Consider the following 26,825-nt stretch of genomic DNA (forward strand, 5'->3'; position numbering starts at 1 on the left):
GACAGCTAAAGCTACAATTAAAAGAGATGAGGAGGAGGACCGAGGTGATTTTGCTCCCATAATTAGCCAACAGAACAATATGCACTGCGGTCGTGCAAGACTACGTACTTTGGTGATAAATGGGACATTCTGTATCAAGATTTAACAGAACTTGAAGAAACATATGCCAGAATGACAGACTAGGAAAATATGATACCATTTAATTAATATTAAAACAATTTCAAAAGGTGATTGAAAGATAAGTTTGTTCTCTTTTAACTTTAACTGGCAACTACATATTATTATGTGAGCAGAGTGAGTGAGTATGTTTCTACGCCGCTTATTCCAGCAATATCACGACCGGGGACAACAGAAATGGGCTTCACACATTGCACCCATGTGGGAAATCGAACCCGGGTCTTTGGCATGACGAGCGAACGCTTTAACCACTAGGCCTTATGTGTGCAGAATTGAATGAACCCTTGCAACTATTTATAGTATAACTGGTATTTTTTTCTGATTTGAAATCATTTCAAAAACGGACTGAAATCTTCATGAAAACACTTGATACTGATTCACATAAATTAGATATATAACATATTTTTACTGAAAAACATCTTTTTCTTAAAATTGGAAAAATCATTAACTTAGGCTCCTTGTAGTGAGTGAGTTTAGTTTTACGCCGCACTCAGCAATATTCCAACTATGGCGGCGGTCTGTAAATAATCAAGTCTGGACCAGACAATCCAGTGATCAACAGCATGAGCATCGATCTACGCAAATGGGATACGATGACACGTGTCAACCAAGTCAGCGAGCCTGACCATCTGATTCCGTTAGTCGCCTCTTACGACAAGCATGGGTTGCTGAAGATCAATTCTAAACTGGATCTTCACGGGTGCTAGGCTACTTGATCAAAGTTCTAGGAAGGTTTTGAAAACACAACCAGTATTGTCCTTTTTACAGCTAGTGGGAAATGTAATAATATTGGTATTTTTGAAACTGAAATAACTAATTGACAAATACTTTAAGTATTTCAAATACATAAATAGTAGGTGGTGCATGCTTGTTTATCAACCATCTTTAAATTTTGCCCAGGAAACGAAAAGATCTCTGACTGACACAGGGATGACTATATATCCCATGGTATGACAGGTCGATGGGGGTAACTGTCATGAAATCTTGTACAATTTGATGTACCGGTAAGTGGAAAACTATTGCAAGCACCGTTGAACCAAATCACCCAACCACAAGTTAGCCTGAACACAACCCTTCAAATTATTGGACTTCCTTTACTCAGAATATCTTCTGTTACTGTTAAGTTTTGCTTGGATTTGGATTAGCATTGTCACCAAGCACGATACTCAAAATTAATTCAAATATACACACTATGAGACCAAGGGTATCTCTGTCAAGCCCTTGGTGTTCAGGGTCACCATCTCTATAGTTCAAGCCAACCGATGTGTTAATTAATATCTTGTTCATTATTACAACCTCTAGTTACAGAAGAAGGAGCTAAGTGCAACGCTTCCGAAAATGGGTGTACACAGGGTCAGTTCATTCAATTTGCAACAGATAATGTAGATCAATCTGAGAACATGGATTAACGCATACCGATGACGTTTTTACCAATTAGGTGACTGTTTGCCAAGAATGCTCAGATGTTGATGCGCTATAAGGGATGGGTTCATATGTCCTGAGTTCATATGTTACGGAGATGCTGAATCAAAATTGCTTGATGTCTTGAACAATTCGTGTAGAATATAAAATGAATCACTAGATTGTATTATTCTTCTGTATTGGGTTATGTCACTTTCGTGCCTATGATCAACCTGAATCCCAGACTCAAAGCTGTATTTGCTCAACTTACGTGTTTGTGAGTGGTCAAGACAAAGACGTACAATGTCGGTACACATTTCGACAAGCCACATATATTAGGTTAACCAGAGTCAAGTAATCTACACAGATTCACATTCACGTGGAAGTCAGCTGGTTGTAATCGACAGATACTATCTCACATAGGAAACTATAATGGATTTACTGTGAGAATTTGTCACCCATATGTTGACATGGAAGTTCCATCATGCATGATCTGGTCCCCTGTACTTCAATCGGTTCCATGGGGTTACAGCAGAAACATATTTATGTGGATTTCAGTCTTTAGCAATAAATACACTCTTCTTATAGTAAACCTAGTGTCATGGACAAATACCTGGAGAGCAAAGGCACCACTTAGTTTCTTAATTGAACTCATATTGGCTTTGGATATAGCTGTTGAAAGTATACTACCATGCACAAAGTCAAACGTATTGCCAAGGAAACAATAAATACACATTTCAACATCTTAAAATAGCACAGGGCTCAAGTTCATAATTGATCTCCCTCTCTGTTCAAAGTTTATGAATGAATATGTGTAAGTTTTAGAGATATAACAGCTTCTCCATATTGATAGAGGAGTTCCCTTTCAGATTAATCATAACTTTGATGAGGCAAAAAGAGGAACTAAATTGCATGTTCCTGAATTTGTGTTTAATTTACCCTTGAAAATACTGAGTCAAAAAAGAAACTTCACATTCTTTCTTCAGGGCACTATAAAAGAACAAGAGATGGTAAGGTGGTTAAATTGTTATTATTTCATTGCTGAGATCTGTGTGATGTACTCGATACACTGACAGTGCCATAATCAGTTCCATTAGGCTAAACCACCGTTCCAAAACATGGGTATACAGAATGTCAAGTCACAAGAATAAAAATGCGAAATTTCTCAGTTCAATATCGTGTATGGCCGCCCCGCGCATTCACCACTGCCAAATACCGTCTCCTCATCGACTGCCTAATGCTTGTGAACACATGGTTGGGGATTCTGCGCCATTGCTCTTGCAAGGCAGCGCCAAGTTCCTGCAAATTCTGAGGCTGGTTCCTAAGACCACGAAGCCTTCTCCCAAGTGCATCCCAAACGTGCTCTATTGGATTAAGGTCAGGGGACCTCGATGGCCAGTCCATGACGTTGATTCCAGCGTTTTGAAGGAAATTTCGTGTCAACATCGCGGTATGCGGCCGAGCATTATCATGCTGGAACTGTAGACCTAGGCCATGAAAGGAACGAGTTCAGGGGGTGAGCACCTGGTCGCGGTAAGCAGCAGCTGTGAGGTTTCCACGGATGACCAGAAGTCGGGAACGGTTGTTCCAACAGAAAGCACCCCACACCATGCAACTTCCGCCCCCGAATCTGTCGACTTCCTGTACACAACATTGGGCATACCGTTCACGACGTCGTCTCCAGACTCTATGCCTGCCGTCCGCGAATCTGAGGGTAAACCTGGATTCATCGCTAAAGACGACTCGATTCCAGTCTCTCTGGGTCCATCGGAGGTGACGTTGGGCCCACAGCAGACGTTGACGTTGATGAAACGGCGTCAATATTGACCCACGATATGAACGTCGAGAATGGAGATTGGCAGCCCGCAACCGATTTCGAATGGTCTGTGAGGACAGTCGACCTCTAAACATCTCAGCCCTGGTTCGTGTAGCCGGCAGAAATCTGTCACGTAGGTGACGTAGGACGATTTGACGATCTTCTGCTCGTGACGTCACACGTGGACGACCCGACCTTGGGCAATCAGTAGTGGTGCCAGTTTGTTGTAGTCGACCTCGCAAGTCATACACAGTACGACGGCTGCATCCCATTGCTCTTGCGACGTCAATAACTGATCTTCCCGCTTGCAACATGCCAACGGCACGTTCACGTTGCACATTTGACAATCGTGGCATTTCAAGTACCGTTAGAACTGTGGTTTAAAAGTGTTTTTTCAATTCTTGAGGCCAATGCAAACACGTGCATATGAAGAAAACTTCGATGCGAAGATCACGTGATCGACTGCACGTGCAAAACATGATTTGGCACTAACGTCATTTGCACGACGAATGGATGGGTTTGCGTGGGTTTTGCTAACGTTTTTCTAGAGTCGAAAGATAGGGATCCCATTTCGGATACATAGATGTATCATCAGATAAAAATTATTCATTATTTTTCAAATTACATTTTGTGAACATTCATTTTTGACTCAGTATATATGCTCTGAAAAGCCTTTTATCTATGGTTTTATTTAAATTACGACTTTTCCAGTCCATGTATTAGTAGTTCCATGTGTCCTCTTTGAAAATATGCATATAAAAGTAAACTTGGGTCTCAGTATGAGATTTTAAAAAATTATTCTCTGAAAATTTGAACTTTTTACCCCATAATAGGATTTAGCATACATCTATTTGACTTTTATAACCCATGTATTAGTAATACTTTGTGTTCTCTTTGAAAATATCCATAAAAAGTACATTTGTGTCTCAATATAAATTTTTTTAAATTATTCTCCAAAGATTTTAAGTTTTTTTTACCTTTTCACCCCAAAATAGGACTTCGGATAACATTTATTTGACTTTTCTAATTCAATTTTGGTAGTACCTTGTGTACTCTTTGAAAATATATATAAAAAGGTAAATCTGTGTCTCAATATGAGATTTTAAAATTTATTTACTGTAGATTTCAATTTTTTTAAACTTTTCACCCAAAAGAATAGGACTTAGCATCATATTTCAAGGGAGGACTTTTTAATACTCATTAGTTATAACTTAAACATGTTGAAAACACTCAAATAATTTCTGTACCAATTATTTGGAGGTTTCGTCACATTTTGACTGGACTGTACTATGGCAGTCGTGTTTGTGAAGCCATTCGAAATAGGAACGGAAGCCTGACTCGGTTTTGTGTTTTCATCACAACTCACTCACTCATCACAGGGGACACAGCTGCTTTCCATGGGGTGGCGCCATGATCAAGCCAAGAAAAGATTGCTTGAAATAACAACAGTTGAAGCTAGGCTTTGAAATAATCTAGTGGACAACCTTGTCTTGGGAAGACATACCATAGCATGTTTGTCCATTGAATTACACAGCAGTAAGTATGGTGCCATGTCGCTTTTAGCAATACTCCAGTAATATCACGACTGAGGGACACCAGAAATAGGCCCATGTGCAGAATCGAACCCGGGGCTTCGGGGTGACAAGTGAACCACTAGGCTACCCCTACCGTATCCACAACAGCGTCACAGTGGATGGCCATGTAGTGAAAGCGTTGACAGGCGATCCCAACATTTAGGTTCGATTCCCTACGTGGGTACAATGCTTAAAGTCCATTTGTGGTGTCCCTCGCCGACATTGCTGATACGTCCTGCAAAAGCGGCGTAAAACCATACTCACTCACTTACTAGAAGATTCTCACGTTGAATTATGATCATACTTGTGAGTGAGTGAGTTTGGTTTTATGCCACTTTTAGCAAGATTCCTGCAATATCACGGCAGGGGGACACCAGAAATGGGCTCCACAGATTGTACCCATGTGGGGAATCGAACCCGGGTCTTCAGCGTGACGCTTTAACCACTAGGCTACCCCGCCGCCCCGATCGTCCTTGTGATAAACACATGTCTGCAGATTTATTTTCATCAAGATAAGATACTGGTAACAATAAACTTTTACACTATACATTTGTACAGTAAGAGGCGACTAACGGGATCGGGGCAGTCAGGCTCGCTGACTTGGTTGACTGACTGACTGACTGAGTTTGGTTTTACGCCGCTTTTAGTAATATTCCAGCAACATCACGGCGGGGGACACCAGAAATGGGCTTCACACATTGTGCCCATGTGGGGATTCGAACCCGGGTCTTCGGCTTGACGAGCGGACGCTTTAACCATTAGGCTACCCCACCGCCCCCTTGGTTGACACATGTCATCGTATCCCAATTGCGTAGATCGATGCTCATGCTGTTGATCACTGGATTGTCTGGTCCAGGCTCGATTATTTACAGACCGCCGTCATATAGCTGGAATATTGCTGAGTGCGGCGTAAAACAACAAACAAACAACATGTACAGTACTTTTGAGGCCAGTGCATGTGTTTATGCGTCCGAAACAAGCAGTGATGAAAGACAAAGTTTGCGGTCGATTAATCGATTTATGGATATATAAAACAGGTATTGCGCTGTATAATTGTTTTGTCATATAATGTTAAGACAAATACTGAACTGGTTCAGGCTAGATTAACTTTAATGCTGTAGAGAGGTTCAAACATGAAAAAATAACCCACCAAACTTCTCGATCTGTAATGATTATGAAAATGAACTTTTAAATTAAGAGTGAGTGAATGAGTTAGCCTTTACGCCGCTTTTAGCAATATTCCAGCAATATCACGGTGGGGACACCAGAAATGGGCTTCACACATTGTACCCATGTGGGGAAACGAACTCGGGCCTTCAGCGTGACAAGCGAACGCTATAACCGTTAGGCTACCCCACCGCCCTGTTAAATTAAGTGAGTGAGTCTAGTTTTACGCCACACTCAGCAATATCCAAGCTATATAGCTGCAGACAATCCAGGGATCAACAGCATGAGCATTGATTTACGCAATTGGGATACGATGACATGTGTCAACCAAGTCAATGAGCCTGACCACCCGATCCCGTGAATCGCCTCTTACGACAAGCATGGTTTATCAATTCTAACCCGGATCTTCCATTTTGTCTTGCAACTTTCCAGAAATGTTTGATAGGTTGTTAAACATTTTTCATAAAATATCAACTCGTCATGTCACGTAATTGTTATTTATAACTGTGTCGACTAATTGTAAATGACTTGACATTCTAAACAGGAACCAGTGTCATGTCATTATACCCCTGACACTATCATATGACCAGGGATTTCCTTGTGACTGAAATAAAACTCCAAAGTAATGTTTAACATTAACCAATAACATTATACAAATGCACTTCACATAAGGACCGGGTTCCGTTTTGATGGGCAGGTGATATGTACACGGAACAATGTGTACTAGTTGAACAAGGAAATATTAGGTTTGTTACATCATTGTGACAAAGTTGCAATTGTTGAGTGAATCACAATAACATAAATAGTATTGTGCATATGACAGGTATACCGTACTATATTGAGACCAGTCGATAGCATTTGTCAGTCAAGGGAATCTATTTCTGTGCAGTTGGGTACATGGAGCACGGCGCTCTACCGCAAACCCACAAAGCTTGTAACGGAAAGCGGGAACGTGATTGGCTGAGGGGCGGAGCAACGACGGATGATTGACGTCCCAATGAGATAGGCGTGAGGTGGTCTTATCCCCAAACAGTCGGAAGCGGCGAGGACTGACTCTGCGTCAAATCCGATCAGCGTGGTACGGATACAGGATCGAACGTAGTGTAGTAGGATATTGTGCTGTGTCTCTTATGGGATTAGACTTTATCGAGGCTGGACGCTACGGAGTGACACTATCAGTGGAATACATTGCATAGTGACAGTGACAGTTGCACGTGTGGACAGTGTCGCCGACTTGTACATTTCAGCACTTGGGAGTACCTGCAGGACTTCCCAGTGACAGTTTGGTTGAGAGTGTGAACGGTAAGTTGATAGTGGCGACAAATTAGGATTAAATCCTACCGCGCTAATTGGAGTGCGGCGGTTGCATTTTGACACTTGATCGCTAATCAGGGTTTTGTTTTTATACTTAATTAACTAGATGATAAGATTAGTTAGATAACTTTAAGGAAACTATACTCAATTCGGATGTGAGAAATATCCGAAGGTTTTGATAGCCACTTTTCAAAACCCACCAGGAAAAGTTATCGATCCAGCGTCAATGAATGTACAAGGGGTTAGAATAAGACAATTTTGATAAAAGGGATCCATATAGATATATAATATGCAATTTCTTCGGAAGAATACATATGTAATCCATTTTAACCGTCGCTTGTGAGAGCCAAATACAAAGTACTTGTTTTCCTTATCCAAAGTTGTCGTATTCAACGCAACCGCTTTATCAACATAACGTTTATGTAACAACGGTTAATTGTTGATTTCAATCAGAAATCGTGGTTGTCGTTTTTACCACTTGTTTACTTTAAAAGATATGATCTGAACTTCGTTCTAAAGAAAGATATACCACTGGTATGGTAACTGAACTCTCAATGGATCCTTTGACTGGTGTCTTATCAGAGGCAACTTTCTACACAGAGCAGCAATTTACGCAAAAACACGATGTATATGAAATGTGAGACGTTGATCTGACAGGTCTTATACCCCTGAAAAATATTTAGAAATATAAACAGAGATGTTACTGTAAGATTATTGGTAAAACAAACAGCCCTGAATGCTAGGTCTGTGCTGGGGCCAAATGCTAGTCTGTACACCTCTACAAATAAGCTTGTGTGAAAGATGATAAGGATAAGTGGACCTTAAAGGTATTCAATGAAGGGATTATATAGTATATTCTTGAAGTTATGAATAAAAATATATGGTGCAAGTTGAGAGTTTGACTTTTTGGTCTTTAGGGGTGTATTCTTGTTTGTGTAGTGGTCAGAGATTCTGGGTTTGGGAAAGGGAGTGTCTTCAGAATTGGGCATTTTAAGGGAGGAGGGCAGTTGTACGATTAACTGGGTAGAAAGAAGAGAAAAAGTGAGGTTCTGTGACATACAAAGAGATGATGGTGGGTGGTGGGGTGGGGGAAAGGGTGGCAGTGTTAAGGCACAGGATACAGAGAACATGGTGGGGAAAGAGGTTTTGGAAGGATTGTAATGGGAAATGATCTTGGGATCATGGGAAAGTGGTGAGTGATGTCTATGCTCCAGGTTCTTCGACAGCATTATTTGTTGGAGGTTTGAAAGTTTTGGAGAAAGTCTTTTGGAAACTGTATAAGGAAAAGTGATTTGAGAAAGAAGACATCACTGTTGGAAGTGATAATGTTTTGCGAAGGTGGGGTAACAATGTTTTAGGACGACTGCACAGAATGTTGTGTCAAAGTATTGGATAGTGATTGAGGAAATGGTTGTAGGAAAGTGTTAAGAGAGACGACTCGGAATGTTATGTCAAAGTATTGGTAGAATAAGAAACAAAAGTGTCTTTCTGAGAATGTAGTAATGAAGTTAAACATATAGTGAGTGAGTGTGTGAATGTAGTTTTACTTCATATTCACCAATAGTCATCTCTGTCACAGCTTTACAAGGAAGGTGTGCGAGTGAATGTAGTTTTACTTCATATTCACCAATAGTGTGCAAGGAAAAGTGAATGTAGTTTTACTTCATATTCACCAATAGTCATCTCTGTCACAGCTTTACAAGGAAAGTGTGCAGTACAAGGAATGTAGTTTTACTTCATATTCACCAATTCACCACAGCTTTAGTCATCTCTGTCATCTCTGTCACAGCTTTACATGGAAAGTGTGCGAGTGAATGTAGTTTTACTTCATATTCACCAATAGTCATCTCTGTCACAGCTTTACAAGGAAAGTGTGCGAGTGAATGTAGTTTTACTTCATATTCACCAATAGTCATCTCTGTCACAGCTTTACAAGGAAAGTGTGCGAGTGAATGTAGTTTTACTTCATATTCACCAATAGTCATCTCTGTCACAGCTTTACAAGGAAAGTGTGCGAAAGTGAATGTAGTTTTACTTCATATTCACCAATAGTCATCTCTGTCACAGCTTTACGGTGAATGGAAAGTCATCTCTGTGCGAGTGAATGTAGTTTTACTTCATATCTGTCACCAATAGTCATCTCTGTCACAGCTTTACATGGAAAGTGTGTGAGAGTGAATGTAGTTTTACTTCATATTCACCAATAGTCATCTCTGTCACAGCTTTACATGGAAAGTGTGCGAGTGAATGTAGTTTTACTTCATATTCACCAATAGTCATCTCTGTCACAGCTTTACATGAAAGTGTGCGAGTGAATGTAGTTTTACTTCATATTCACCAATAGTCATCTCTGTCACAGCTTTACAAGGAAAGTGTGCGAGTGAATGTAGTTTTACTTCATATTCACCAATAGTCATCTCTGTCACAGCTTTACAAGGAAAGTGTCACAGCTTTACAAGGAAAGTGTGCGAGTGAATGTAGTTTTACTTCATATTCACCAATAGTCATCTCTGTCACAGCTTTACAAGGAAAGTGTGCAAGTGAATGTAGTTTTACTTCATATTCACCAATAGTCATCTCTGTCACAGCTTTACATGTAAAGTGAGCGAGTTTATGTAATTTTACTTCACATTCAGCAATATTCTCTCTCTATCACAGCTTTACATGGAAAGTGAGCAAGTGAATATTGTTTTCCCCACGTTCTGCAATTATTTTTCACAGGTTTACATGTTTTTTGAGTGAGTTTTTGTTATATATACCCTGTGACGATCCGAGTTAGGACTGCCGCTGTACAGCAGGAATATCGCTGAGTGTGGCGTTAAACAACAACCAAACAAGCATTACTCCATATTCAGCAATATTCTAACTCTAACACAGCTTTACATGGAAAATGAGTGAGTTGATGTAACTTTACTTACACATTCAGCAATATTTGAGCTTATTTCATAATGGTATCAGGACAAGATTATGGTGATCAATATTTTTCAATAATTGCTTCCAAGCTTCTTATGGCAGTCTTCCTCTGGGGTTTGGGGTTAATACGCTCTTCTGGGTAGTGGGCCCATGCGGTAGGAAATCTTTAACATGTAACAATAACATATAACTTGGTGTAACCCAATCTCACTTTAATCCATATCATATGCTTAAGTACTTTGAGTTAACATTAATCATGTTACGGAAGTATAGAGTTGTGTTATCAAATTGGGCTTTAACCTGTATTTGATCTAGGCACTGTGTTAAAGACATTTGTGTTTGATTACCTCTATTACCGTGATGACTGACTGACTGACTGAGTTTGGTTTTACGCCGCTTTTAGCAATATTCCAGCAACATCACGGCGGGGGACACCAGAAATGGGCTTCACACATTGTACCCATGTGGGGATTCGAACCCGGGTCTTCAGCGTGACGCGCCAACGCTTTAACCACTAGGCTACCCCACCGTGAAGAACCAGAGACCATATAATAGATCTATTTTATGGTCTCTGGTTGGACTCAAATATGCGAACAATTTCTCAAAGCATGGTTTGGAAACGCCATTTAATGTATCTTCATATTTAATGTTTCATGCCAACAACAGTCCATGTACATGTATACATTTTATTTGTTGATGAACAAATTCTTTAAAGGATAATTAAACTAATTCCCACAATTTCATTATGCAGATTAGTATAACTTCCGAATAAGTTTAGTTCTAAACTTTTTAAAACATATCACAACACTTTCACCATCAGCACATCTGAAATTTAAATCTTCACTTTTATAACCATATTGGTCTTCTGAAAACTTCACATTTCCAACACTTCAAATCTCATATTTGTAATATTCCCATGTTTGTTCTTTTCTTTCAAATCCTCAAAGTCATTCTGTAACAATGAAAAGTTCATAACAAACACATTTCGAAGGCCATCGATTGCTTCAACAATGTCAGATATTGATTTCCAATGCTCAGAGAACAAAGATTTACATTTTAATGTCTTCATATATGTATATTTCACAAGGAAGCCAATGTGTCTATTGCATGAGTGTAGGAACGGGGCAAGCAAGAGCAAGGAAAGTATACTTAGTCATGCTATGGTGCTGTGTCATGCATCACTGACAGCATGTGTGGGAAGTGAAATGTACACTCAGATACGTGATGTTATTGGTTTCACGGCTCCTCTGATTGATATGTTTTGAATCACTGAAATAACTTCTATGTTTGTTTTCCTGGAAAAACAGTGTAGCTTTTGAAATATGCTTCAACAGATATGCTGTATCTGATTTTTTTTCGGAAAAGTAAAAGAATCGTTAAATCAGGACTAGCTTCCTTGACATTTTCTCTGCATCAGTGAAATGAACATCAATTTGCAAGACTGCTGTAAACATGAAATAATTTGCATAATAAAAATTCTTTTCAAACCATCAAGATAATCCAACACATGAGCTTCCATTTAAATAACAAAAATTTCAAATGATTTGAAATTTTAAGATTATATGTTCCATAGAGGACTCAAGTTCATGCACATAAATCACTAGAATGAATGAACGTGAAATGCATTCCAAAGTGTATGTAGGTTTAATTAGAAATGTCACAATTTTGAAAGCTATGTACGAATATTTAGTGTGTATGCTTTACACAAGTTAGCGCCACAGGAACGCCACAGGAACGTAATTTGTAGCACTGGGAACAAGCCATTTCAGGTGTTTGTATTTGGGTTTGACATATGTTTCAGTTTACTCTGAAATGTTTGGATGAAGCTTTACATCAATAACAGATGTTTTTTTTCTTTCAATCTTAGTTTTCTTATTTTCAAAAGCCATCAAGAAATGTCTTTACCTTTCCTGAAATTGAACATTCAAGTAAACATGATTGGGTAAAATAAATTTTGTAATATGAGTGAAAATTATTTAAATTTTCAAACTTTTTTCAGTTTGGGTAAAGTAAATTTTGTAATATGAGTGAAAATTATTTAAATTTTCAAACTTTTTTCAGTTGTAATTCATACATTTGTTAAAGTTAATCTAAAGAATAAAGTGTTTGCAAGTCAAACATTCATTCATAAATCCTTTATTATCTTATAGTTCTCTTTTCATTAGTCAGCAGGAATGCCCAAAGTTAACAATAATACATGTACTGTATCAAATATCCAGGCCCTATAAAGCGATGATCTAAGCTTGTGTTAATGTTGCTATAAAACTTTTAAAAATTAGCTTTAATTTCATTTGTTGCAATCCTCAAACACTAATTTTTCAACAGATTCAATTTGATCTGTAATTTCATCCATGTGGCATACAGCAAATTCTAACAAATTTGTCCTGTAATATCCCATGTGTAACAATTATCTCTTAATAACACAAAAACATTCCGATTTCCATTTGAACATTACAATTCCACATTTTGTATCTCCACTCAAAGAACTCATTAAGATCACCTAGAAAATGGATTTTTAGCCGAAGCACCAAGAAGGTTTAATTATTGATAATTATGTGTAATGTTACTTTGAGGATCAGTGAAGCAGGAACCTTTCTTCTGGCAGAAACCCAGGAGATTCCAACGCATACAAGCTTCAAGGATACTGGACGAGGCAGGATAAAACCTTGGCAAATTGATGTGGTAGACTTAAGGGATTTCACACACAGACAAAGGAATTTAGGAATATTTGTTTAGGAATTTATTAAGGAGTTCCAACAACAGGTGAAGAACCTATTTCAATATTGTTGCTTTTATTCTGTCATGGGTATTTTTTTCTCATATTAAGAAACTGTGTTAAAGCAATTACTGGTTACAGGAATATGTTTCGTGGTAGGTAATCTTTGTTCATTACAACTTCTATTGAATTGGAGACTGGCAATTGCATCTTTTTACTGGATGAAGATTGAATTTGCTTAAAAGATGGATTCATGTAATTAAATTTAGTTTGTGTTTATTTTTGTAGGAAATTTGACAGCTGAGGTAAATTTATGATGGAATGAAAATTTATTGTATTCCCATGTGGTAGAGTTGTCAGAGCTTTCTGGTTTAAGTTATATCACAAAAACCTGAAGAGCATTAGCATTAATAACCTACGAAGCATAGGTCTTCGTTCAAAGTAAATGTCTGTTTGATGGTTTTTTGATGGGAAGAGCCACCTTTCAGCATAATGTCCCTCCAACTACCATCAGTTTGTTAAGAATTACAGGTAGTTGCTGGTCAGTTATTGGTCAATAAAAATCTTCAGATCTGGGAAGTCATAAACTTCAGAGGTCAGCCGGTTCTATCACCTCTCCCCAAAGTCATCAGCCCTCTTTGAGACCTGTGGTCATTCATTGTACAGCTGTAATTGACAAGCACCTGTGTGGCGGAAATCAACGAACATGTCAAATTGTAACAAAACTTATTCTAATGGTGTTTTGTGTTTGGCACGTGAGAACCATCCAAGTGTGAAAATGTCTAAGGTCAAGAGCAGTCTTCTGGAAAACGTTGTCTCTTGTAAGAAACAAAACTTTGAAATTGTTTCTTTACTTGCTTTGACATGTCATAATTTGATATGCACACAATAGTCATCTGAACACTGATGAAATATATTGCAGTTTCTGTAAATGACAGCTTAAGGCATATGTATACCGAAAAATGACAGGTGACCTTTTCACCTGTCATTTTCTTGTCAGTGTTTGAAATGGACAAGACGCTACAGCCGTGTTTAATTGGCTTTTGTACCCTCCAAGGAATTCTGTCATTTGTCTTGAAATTCTTCAAATTGAGTCAAGCAGAAAAGTTTCAAAGTGAGGAGAGGAGGACAAATCTATGATCAGTGACCTCTAGGAAATCTTGCAATTTTTGATGAATATTAGTTTATTTTGAATTTGACTTGCAGTATGGAATGAATGCATTAATTTTAATATAAATGACAAAACTATAACCATGTACATAATCATAAAAAATAAATTATGCTACTATTTCGGGAGCATGTGTTTTGAATCACTTTTAAATAGTGATCACACCTGATGTTTCTGTAAAGATAAGCATATCACTCCCAACAGTGACATGCATCACAAGTAGGGGGTAGGGGTGGGGGGTGTTGTTGTTGTTGTTGTTGTTGTTGTTGTTGTTGTTCACCTGAGCAACATGGGAAAATATGATACAAGTCATCTGACTCAGTGTTTGCCCTTAACCCTGAAAAGCTGCAGGCCCTAAGGACCCAGTACCATATAAAGTTGTGGGTCCTGATCAGAATGTGTAGTCCCTATATTTAATATGGAAATACTAGTAATACTCTTTGTTATTGGGGATGAAAAAGCTGTCGGTCATAAAAACCTGCAGAAAACAAAAGCTGTGGGTCCAAGTGGTTTTCAGTCAACTTCAGGCCTCAGGTCCGATGTTAATTTCGATTGCTGATCTGACTGCATTTTGTTATTTATAATCCAGAAATGACCCCCATGCACAGACCACAAGATCTTCCAAAAGCATCTTCATGGCCCTGAACTTACTGCAATCCCCAAACAAAACCTAAGGTGCATGATGTTTACTGAAACCTGAAGAACATACTTGATGGTCCCCGGATTCGTCTGTGTGGTGCAGAAAAGGATAATTATGTCCCTTTGAAGATCCTGGCTTAACTAAGGGAGGTGACTCTGTGAGTGTAGCTGCATCACTTTGCTGTCACTTTTTTAAAAATGTTTTTTTACTTAGACACAGCTATGAATACCAAAAGGATTAAAGTCCTGAACAAAAAGTGTTTTCCCAAGCAAAATAGTAAAAAGTTCTATTTGACATTAAAAAGCAGCATCAGGCTTCACAAACTTCATTATTGTTTTACCTAAAATATTCCAACATGATAATTAAGTTGGACTAACCATGTCTATGAAATTTCTGGTGTTCCCCCGCCGTGATATTGCTGGAATATTGCTAAAAGCAGCGTAAAACCAAACTCAGTCAATCAGTCCAGACCGGCTGACTAACTTCGGATTCCCTCCCCCTCCCCTCCCCCAGGTCATGGTGCTGGACAAGCATAGGTGCATATGTAAACAGATAGCTAGAACACTAAAATAAGTTCCTGGGATTCCTCCTGGTCAGCGGAACATGATCCCCTGGAAGCCATACATCCATCTCTGATCTCCTTTCCCTCCTCCAACAAGTCTTCAGCCTCTTTATACCCCTGACATCCAAGCATCTTACAGACTGGTCAAGTTACAAGTCTAGATCCGTCTTGAGTCCACTTGAAAAAAATTAAAACAGCAAATGCTTCCTCAGAATATTATTCTAGCGTGGCGGCAACAAAACAATCATTATCTTAAACCTGCTGATACACTAATGGTAATTAACCGTGCAATACAATCAAAGCCCAAAACGACTTAGCTGGAATGGTTGGGAAAGGCAGACTTTGGCACCAAGACAGGAATGTTTGCGTTGCAATATGTATTTTTGGAAGGCTATATCCTCTTGGAACATCTTGGGATAAATGGATAGAGAGGAAGCTTTGAAGTCTTTTCAAATACGCCATCTGCCTGGGTTCAAGATGTTCTAATAGCTTTGTAACGCCTACAATAATAATAAGCATGTTTTGGCTCTAAAGTAAATAGGAAATTCTGAAATGCCATTTGGTATACATTTTGGATGTAATCAAAGAATTGGTATCTTGATGTTTCTGCTGGGTATTGAAATGAATACATTTCTGTATTGAGCAAGTTTCAAAAGGATATACAGTTTTGTTTTTTGGGTTCTTTATGTTTGTTTATGATTGTTACAGTTGGGAAGACCTACCCTCAGGGGATTCTGTGGTCCCAATGTTTAGAGTCTCATGGACTGGTGTTCGGAACTATAGTTTGGGATTCTTTGAACATCTCAAGGCTTACAACATAAATACTAGGCAACAGAATCAAATTTCACTCCAGTTGTTAGACAAGAAACATTATTCTATATTTTCTATGCTTCTACAAGAAACACTGCCCACGACATTTTAAAAATCCTGTTTCATTAAAAATTAATATTTCAACACAAATTACATCCACAAAATTAAGCTCACATTAATCAAGATATGTTGATTTTCATAATTACACTGCAAGATGATGAATTACGTTTTACGCTACATTTACCAACATTTCATCCTTCTCATGATGGGTAATGCCATGAATATGCTTCTTTATACATATTGTACACATTTGAACCCAGATCTTCTTACCATTAAGTGAATGCTTTATCCAGTCTTCTACTCCACTCTGCTACTATAATGATAAACTTGAACTGGTATGGCACAAATATGGTAAACAGAATTAAGCACAAGCCTTTAATTTATGTATTTTAAATAACAAACCTACAGTAAAACTATTTATATAAGAAATTAAGATTCTTCACCTCAGTACCTTTTCTGATGTTCAACATAGTCAGTTTTATCCTTTAAGTACAAAAATCTTGAAACTGATCCTGTGAAGTCATGTCTGAAATAGACACCACATGGTAGGGATATTTTTAAGTGTTACTGCTGTATTAATGAGAAATTGATCATATCTGATGTTCATAGCCACTTTGAGAACATTAGGAAACCCTAGGGTGTGTTTTGCCAGTGATTTCTCCCAAATTACCTCTTGTCCATTTCAAGTCTGTTTTTCATGGTCACCACTGATCGGTTATAAAAGTGGAGGACATTTCACAGCTGTCGGTCAAATCAAAAGCTACTTTTCATTTTTATATATAGCAAACTTTCTGAACCATAAACTAGTCCTAGTGTGAGGCAGTACTTATCATAAAAACCTGCTGTGAATATTCGCCAGCATGATAGCTCATTTTCATTCCATCAATTCACGGTTCAATGTCTCCATAGGTGAAATTGACAATGGTTCATATCACGTCCATAGCATGTGTCACGGAGTAAGGGTGACAGGGTCTGATTTCACCTGTGTCAAGCTTTTCGAATTTAATGTAGACATCACAAGATGTAAAGCTTATCGTCAGGTGTTTCCGCATGACAGGATAATGTGATACATCATCATAGAAGATGTTTACTATAAACGTTAATACTTTCTTGCTTAAAGTAATATGAGGTATTTGTGGCATACAATCGAAATATTATTCCACATCTTTAACCATGCTTTGATTACTTGAGAAATTGAGATAATATCTTAATATGCTGTAAAGACTGTTCATGACATCAGCATTTCTGGAACCAAGCATTAGTTCAGGTTACAGAAAATCGCTCACATAACATTCTATACAAGAGACACAATTGCCAGAATAAGAAATAATTGTGCATATTAATCCTTAGGGTATTCATCAAAAGCCAAATTTCAAACGAAGTGGAGGAAAATTGATGTAGTTACACTCACATTTTACTGAAAAGTCAAAGTATAAAAAATTCTCAGCCTTCACCTTCACAAAGAAGAGTGACAGTTTTCAAATCGTTTATCATTTATCAGATTTTTCTCAAATGAAAACAGAATTTCCTCATTTTTGCCAAATGCCAGGAATGTTGTTTGTTGTTTGTTGTTCAAAACAACTACTAGATGTGACCAAAACTCTGTGTTCCCTGTATAATGAAAACGCACAAGATCCCAGTTGCCAAACAACAGAATTCAAAGGAAAACTTCCATTTCCAGCTAAGATGAGGAGAGTGAGTGAGTGAGTTTAGTTTTACTCCACTTTTAGCAATATTCCAGCAACATGATGGCGGGGGACACCAGAAATGGGCTTCACATGTTGTACCCTTGTAGGGAATCAAACCCAGGTGTTCGGCATGACAATCGAACGCTTTAACCACAAGGCTATCCCACTGCCCCAGATGAGTAGATATGATACTGAGAGGTTTAAAACAAGTACAAGTAAACTGGTTCAGATTAACAATCCATTATATGGTTGACCGATATCGGAACAGTGCATGACCCCTTTTCATGAACAGTCAGACAGTAGGTGCATGAAACCAATCATCCATGTTGTTCGACTCTTTCTGCCATAAACAGAATGTTAAGAGACAGTAATACATGACTTCAAAAGCTTCAATGAACCAGATTTCAGCCAGCTGAGCCACTCCAAACCACACTGGAACACTGCCAACCACAACATTGCTGCATTAATTATGTCTTCCTTGCTACCTACAATGCTCCAAGACAAATATTTTGGAACTGTTTCATGACATTGTTGGTCAAACCCTCCAAGTGTTGGTGTTATAATTTGACCAATTTTATGACTGGAACAATATTTGTTGAAGTTTATGGCCATCGTAAATTACTGGGAAAGTTTCATCTATGATGGAGACAAACCTTTAAGACCACCATGGAAGCCTGTCCTCTTCCATTCCAACAACCCCATTGGTTAGAGGTGTGGAAATATGTTGTGTGGACTTACTTCCCTTAGTCTTTTCAGGATCCACTGATCTTTTCATTGGAATCTTATATTTTTATGTTGTATGATTTATCTAGGTCAGCTCACAGGCTAATTTTTTCAATTGTTTTCAGCAATTGTAAGTGAAAATGGGAATGGAATTAAAAGATTTTTATTTCATAAAAGAATAGTTATCAGATAGGATTGATTTGTGAAGTTGACTTGCATTCTACTGATAACAGGACCAAAGAAGGTGAGTCAGTCAGTGAGTTAACCTATAAAGTCACCCAAAGAAGGTGAGTCAGTCAGTGAATTAACCTATAAAGTCACCCAAAGAAGGTGAGTCAGTCAGTGAGTTAACCTATAAAGTCACCCAAAGAAGGGGAAAGAGACCGAATTGACATTATAGAATTGAATGCAATGTTACAATGCAATGTTATAATTCCTCTGAAAATATGAATCCCAGTTTTGAACAAAATACATAGTTTTCCAAACTTTGCCAGCCGGGGTACTTAGCCTGGAAACCTGGATAAATCTCTGACTGATGTCTACACTAAATGATTCTTTGTGATTGCACCGAAATGGATTCCACCAAAATTAAGATGGCAAACTGTGTTAAAATACAACTCACTCACACAAGCTTGATACTGTGTACCTGTGGGAATCGAGATGAATCATTCTGCATGATTTTATACACTGAGCCACTGTAGGGATACATTATTAGTTTATGATGAATACAACATACTACACACCTTCAAAATGATAATATTTTTTATCACCAATTACCACATGTTCACAGACACAAACAAACCTGGGTTTATGAATTCCATTATATCAGCAAATGTAATACAAAATTGTAGTCATTATTGCCATGAGCTTATATAAAACTGTTTTTGAATTTATCATCAGAACATGATGTCAGAGAGAGAATGCGTGCTTCGACAGAGCCTTTTGTGAGATATATCTGTGAGGGGATACAGTGCGGAGTGCTGCTGCTGTTAACAGTTATGATGGGTGGAGAATGTGACACATAGAACTGGCACCCACTGAGTTTGGGCCATATGTGAACAAGCCCACTCAACCATATACCCTCCTGCTTTCACACCAGCAGTTCAACTAGTAAGGAATAAGGGGATATGACCATATTTAAGGTCTTCCTGTTTCGGATTAACAGTAGCACATATCAATCATTATGTGAGCTTATCAAACAAAGACTGACCCCGAGCCTTCGCCTCCAATATTTGGCCATATTGCATATAGGGAATAGGAGGTCACCAAGGAAGATGTCTTGGTCCTATTCTATTCTTTATGATGTTCCTTTTATTCTGTGCTCAGCATCAGTGGACTGTATCTCTTAATGTTTGGTCTGCTGTATTGTGAAGTATTTAATGGACAAGAGTCGTGCCTGTATTTAGCATCTGTTTGGCTCACAGTGTGTTGTCAGTTTCAACAAAAGAGGTTTTTGACAGTTTCTGTGGGTCATTGTTACGCTGACACACCACATGTTGTGCAACATTTCCTTCAAACTGTGACGGTATTTAGTAAAAATCATCTCACGAGGGGTACCTGCACTTGAAGTGTGCTTTTCGTGTTCTCGAAGTGTGACGCTCACGCTTTACACCTGTCACGGCAGTACCTACCTACCGGCACTGTTTACCTATATTTCACTGTATCCCATCTGCTTTTTTTTCTTCCTCACAATTATTGGAGTTCAGGGTTGAATGCACTGCACTAAATTGAAAAATAGTGCTTCATTATTTAATAAATTTGTACACATTTTAATCAATAACCTGCATCCATATAAGTTTCATATACTAGTAGTTTGAAATTAATGTTCTAATTATAACCCTTTGTACTACAATTGGACCGAATTGGAAAATAGTGATTCATGATTAATTATATTTGTACATATTTTAATCAATAACCTCCATCCATTTAACTGTCATGAATTTTTTTCCACAGAATTATTATTATAGATAACATTTTAAAAATTCATTATATATTTTTTGAATTTCAAATTTATACTGTGTAGTAGACCTAAATGAAGACTTGAAAGGTATTCAACAGTCATTATTCATTTACAAGGGTTCCATTTGATAGACCTTGTGTGTATAATTCCAGTGGTTGATCAAACATAACAGTTTTAATAAATCTAGAAATCAGAACTTTTCATCGAGGCAGTTCCTGTAACATTTGTTGAAATGGAAATATGATATAATTCTGAATTTGTCCCAAATATTGTCATGATGGCGATAAACTCATTGTGAGCATATTGCTACAGAACATATATTGTAAACAATAATAATTATGTATCGATGTTCGATTAACATACCAACAAGATTTCTTGTAGAAATGTGTAAATATTTTTAACCAGCTTACTTGTGGTGATCGAAGAAAATATAAAAAAAAATGTGAATTTCTCTATTTACACTTTTTCACCTACCACCAGGTGCAAAAATAACATAAAGCAAGTAAAATATTTAGTTGTGGCCTCAGGTGAACCATCTCTGAACTGATCCATTTTTGTGTCAATGGTATAACATTTACTGAACCCATTCCTAACATAGTAACATTCATCTGTATCCTTGTCTACCTTCTATCATTCAGCCATGACAGATTACAATAGACATATGCAACACTGCCCTCATGTTAACTCCTTAAATCTCTTTGTGATTCTCAGATTTAAATGGACATCATCATGCCAAGAAGTTAGAGAATAATTCTGAAAGGCAGTAATCCTTAACATATTAGGATAAGTATGCTGAGACATCCACTGAAATAAGTTGAAGGTTACCGAGTCCTAACATATTGGAAATGAACACGATATCAACGCCCTGACAAACAACATGTGTTTATGTTTGATCCCTGTCACCGCCTTGACTGACAGCTATGAACATCTACAAAGATGGGAACATAGCATTGTTAGGGTCTCCCAACTGTCCTTTATTGGTCGATAACATTCCTGTATGCTCTGGTGGCCAGAGCCTTTGAATACAGATATCTTTCATCTCTGGACCGGCAATATAGAAATTATAAGGAGGAATTGATAATCTGATATCATCCACTTAGTATTTTTCACATCCTTGTAATAACATCTGTTATATGTTCTTGAAGTGGTGTGTTATTATCATAGAAATGTGTCTTCTTTGTTATAGTTTATGGTGATGAGTATCATGCTATTGTGACTATCTTAGCAGTTTAAGTTCAGGCTTGATAGCAAGATGCTATCAATAAACTGAATTATGTTTAACATAAACATAACATTCAACAGAAAATAACACCGATCAGTTCCTGTATTTGCTCTGTTCATTAGTGACAAACTTTTGTTGAAATTCTTTTTCCCTGACTTGACAAAAAACATCTACCGTTCATTATATCTTTTTAAAATATATTTTGTCAGCAAAGTATTAAGAAAGCTGTTTCTGAAATATTGTTATCTATGTTTCACTAATCAATGTGGTTGTGCTTTTCTCCCTGTCCGGTCCCAGGGGGTTTCAATTTTCATTTGGCCAAGAAAGTTAAGGTTGTCATAAAAGTCAACTAAAGCGGATTTGGTGGTAATTAACTGACTGTGGAGATAGTTGCTCAGAATTTTAGTTGCTTGTTTCTTTGGTGAGGGTTTCATTGTTTACAAGTAACCATGATGTACAACCTGGTGCTTGCTGCAGTCTTTATGGATGGATAATGCTATTTCTCGGGGCATAACTGTACACAGAAGTCAGAGGTCTGGCATTAACTCCTTGACGAAGGAGGGCAGAATAACAAGCTGAGATACTTCACCTTAAAGTGAAACATGTTAATCACTCACTCACCAAACGTAACAATAAAGAAAATAGGGACATGATGAAATACCGTGAATCATCAATCCAAGAATTGTGTATTTTAACAGTTACCCTTGAAGTTGGACATGGAATTTCACTGTAAATCACATCAACCCTTGAACAGCACCTTGAACTATGTACAATTTCCTGTTCATCTTTTGAAAAAAACATCACTTTTTCTGAAATTTACCTGCAGATTTTTTTTTTTTGAATGACATATCTGATAGCCAGGGCGTTTTCCTTTGGCAGAAACAAACAAGCTTTCACTCCCGATTTAATTGAGAAAAACTATCCGGCTAATCATTCCAGAGTCTTAGTGCTATGTACAAGCTGTAGATATCAGTGTTTATACAACAGGCAGGTTAGGAACATATTTCACGATGGGAACCGTGACAGGGTTATGATTGGCAATTACAAGAATGACAGGTCACAGACATTGATTGATGATGTTATTTACGAGGTATCCTGCTACCAGTGATATAGGTAGGGTGGGATGAAATATATGTTGGGTGAAATTGACAATGGTTGATATAGAGTGATATACACCAGTGGCTGGTGCCTTGTTGATTTCACGTGGGAGGTGCAGGGTATACACAAATATTTTCTTTGGAGAACAAGTATACATTTTCAAATATCAACAATCTATTTTTGGCAGAATGATTTATGAGTGTTACCTTTTGACCCCATAATGAAAAGAACTGATTTAAAAATCAGAAATAGAACATGAACGAAGAATTGCAAAAATATATTAATCTATTTTACATTTCTCTTTTCAAAACATTGTAGCTGCCTGTTTGATCTGTTTTTATGGCATGTGTCATTAACAGACATACACTATTACAATTAACATGATATTGACATCATCTGGATCATTAAAACAGCATAGGGGTTTAAAGTTTAATCAAACAGACTTTCAAAGAAGAAATGTGTGCTTGAAAAACTTTCACATGGGTGTCAATGTGTTGAGTTACAAGCCAAACCAAATTCAATTTACAAGGTAAACTGAACCTTGCAAAGATACATTAACTAAATATTGTGCTTTCTAAAACACACAAGTCTTGCAAAGAAATTTAAAACTTTTTTCAATTTGTGTAAATAGCTAACGCTTTTCCCTTCTTGTGTAATAAAAGGACATACCTCTTTCGCTTATCATTAACATCTTTTCCAGAGAAGCAGAAAAAACAATCAATCTTTTTAAATTACATTTCACCATTCGAAAATTGAAAATTTGCTCAAGCAAAGCAAGATGTTTAGCTAAGAACCTGAGTTAAGCATCGCCACTTGAACTCAGCTGTATCCATTACCGGCTGAAAAGCATATTTAGTTAATACAAGCCTAACATATGTTTTAGATGCTATTTTGACCCCTTGGCTGGTATGATATTCAGTGCTTGTGAAAGTCATTCAAGCGGAACTGTCTCGTCCACGTCACTTTCAACTGTAGATGATAAATTACTGTGTACAAACAAGAGTGGAGGGATGTTGGAAGTTTACGAACATGAAATGAGGATAGATTCGGCAGGGATCTTGTGAAGGGATCAGATTGCAAAGAAAGCGGCAAGTGCACATGAGATCTTGGAGATAGTAGTTGGTTCATTACTTGCAAAGTTGTCCGGATGTTTGAATTTCGTTTAAGACACATGGGAGTGTTTTTTACCATTAAAATAATCCTCCAAGTGTTGACAGGGAGGTGGAAAAAGTCTTGGACCACCTGGCTGATGTAGCTTGACGAGACTAAATAATGAAACAGATTACTTTGTGAGAGAGGGGGATGATTTACATTGTTTTAGGTGTCATGTTACAGTATAGAACTCTACTGGATTTCAGTTGCTGTGGTCAGTGGCATCTGGCTTTGTGGTCAATGCCACTGATAGGGTTTTAAATAGGACTGTTTGTTTGTTATTGCCAAAGAGAGGAGAGTGATGATGATGATGATGATGATGATGATGATGATGATGATGATGATGATGATGATGATGATGATGGTAGTGTGAAAGGATGATGATGATGATGATGATGATGATGATGATGATGATGATGATGATGATGATGATGATGATTGTGGTGGTGGCTGTGGGGGTGATTTCTTAGTTATACCAATGTAGTTAACTGATAGTACAAATATTTAAAGACACATTTACTAGTATGCACTGTATAATTTCGGAACCCACTGAACTCCCTACTATAATCAACTTCATATCACATGAAAACTACATGGTCAAGTCAAGCACACTGTAGACAAACAGGCCCATGCTTCTTGACTATCCCCTCCTCAGATGATGCTCATGATGCCAATCACTGGATTGTCGGGTCCAGATTCGATTATTTACGGACCACTGGAATTTTTACTTAAAGCTGGAATTATTGATGCTTGCAGCATTAAACAACATGCAAACAGACATACCTCAACCTGATTCTGTTTGAAAGTCTGTGCAACAGAATCGTGGGATTCGAGAGTCAGGTGACCAGGAGCAGCTTCAATTAGCAGCATGTACAGTGTACATTACAGAACAAAGTGAAATAGACATCAGGCCTACCAAAGAAAACTTTCCCACTGTGCTGAAAAACGCAGTAAATCCCACATTAATCTTGGAAATAGCAACATAAACATAATACCTCGCTACTGAAACAGTAAAAACGGCAACTTTAATTCGCTAAAACTGCATAAAAAAACGAAGAGCCTGCAACTTCGATTTTGCGCATGCGCACATGGAAGAGGAAGTTTCGATTGCATGTTGACATTTTCCAGCTTGGACAAAAGTTACATTCCCTTTTTAAGTATTTCTGTTGTGTTATTTGGCATTTATCATCATGATACTTGTGTACACACTTGTTTAGTTTACTTTCCATTCGTATGAAATGACTGACAGCAATTTTTTCGACATGTTTAATACTTTTTCTACGCGAGGCGATTCACGGTTGCTCGGAAATTGGAAAGAAGCACGGATCGTAATGCGCATGTGCAGTAGAGGTCAAAGTTTGCTGATATAAAAATGTTGCAGTTTCATAGTTTTACGTTGCCGTTTTTACTGTTTCAGTAGCGAGGTATTATGTTTATGTTGCTATTATCACGATTAATATGGGCTTTCTGCGTTTTTCTGCACAGTGGGAAAGTTTTCTTTGGTAGGCCTGGACATGCAGATGTCTATTTCAAGTTTACTGCTAATATTACCATATGCACTCACCAGACTGCCTCCCACAGCATGCATTCCACGTCATCAAAACCTAGTGATGACGTTAATTTCTAGCAAGATGGATATTTCTTGAAAAGTGTGCACTGTGCAGTTTTTTTAATTACTGTATGTAATATCCCTTATCTCTAGAATGACTTGTTTAACCTTTAGATATATTATCTCACATGTAGCAAACTTCATTAATTAGTCATCGTGACATTTCATGATTTGGTTACAACTGGCGAGAGCTGAAGGTATTACAATACTGACTAGCTGTGAACTCTAATTATCTTGTAAGACACTGCATCATTTTTTACACTGACAAGAGCATAATTATTATTTGATGTGCTGTATAAGTATCAGTTGATATGTTACCATGGTTATGGTCAATATGTACCAAATAACCATCATCCTGGCGCCAGGAATATTGAAGAACTAAAACAATGCCTGTGAAAGTATTTCTTACAGATATGTCACATTCAAACTTATGCTTTTATAGAAAGTATGAAAGAAATTGAAAACATTCTCCTGGAAAGACATCACACTGACATGACAGACTGCCAGTATTTTTGACAGCGCATGCAGCTTCTACTCCTTTGAGATTATACTGGGAAAACGTTTTTAATGAGCGACTGTTATTTTCGATATTTTTTTCAGGGGTTGAAAGTGATGTGGTAGCTAGATTGAGTTGGAGTGGTTGATATACACACAGGGAGAAATCAGAAAAAATAGCAGCAATAAGCAGATCGATAAAAATCTTGCCCTTGCAATATCTCAGTGGAAATGAGAACACCTGACATGTGCTGTGTTCATTTCTACAGCTGTTATGCTGAAGATTTTAACAAAGTTCATCCGTAAGGGACATCTATTCGTCTGTATCAAAAGTATTTAACTTTTTTCCTTTAGAGGTGTTGACAGAATCCTGAGAGTTGCAAAGTAGGAAGTTGTTTTAAAAAAGTCATTATTTCTCTATTTTGGGAATTCTCGAATTTACACATGCTGGAATGAATGCAGACATATAGATCTTGAAAACTGGAGGGTTCTGGTTGTCAAGCACAGAAAAAACAAGCTGTATTTGTGACTATTTGATTTTTTTACTGTGTTTTTGCTTT

General features: G+C 37.7%; 1 protein-coding gene across 1 annotated transcript in view; it reads left to right on the forward strand.

Moving 5' to 3' along the window:
* The first annotated feature begins 7,175 nt into the window (after positions 1 to 7,175).
* LOC124286143 (protocadherin beta-17-like) overlaps positions 7,176 to 26,825 on the forward strand; it is a 42,438-nt gene continuing 22,788 nt past the window's right edge. Inside the window, exon 1 of the mRNA XM_046722840.1 lies at positions 7,176 to 7,437. The gene's annotated coding sequence lies outside the window, so the exon portion shown is untranslated. The remainder of the gene's footprint in view (positions 7,438 to 26,825) is intronic.

The sequence above is a fragment of the Haliotis rubra genome, unplaced genomic scaffold (assembly GCF_003918875.1).
Source record: "Haliotis rubra isolate DU_JTF1 unplaced genomic scaffold, ASM391887v1 Scf1, whole genome shotgun sequence".
Classification (NCBI taxonomy): Eukaryota; Metazoa; Mollusca; class Gastropoda; order Lepetellida; family Haliotidae; genus Haliotis; species Haliotis rubra.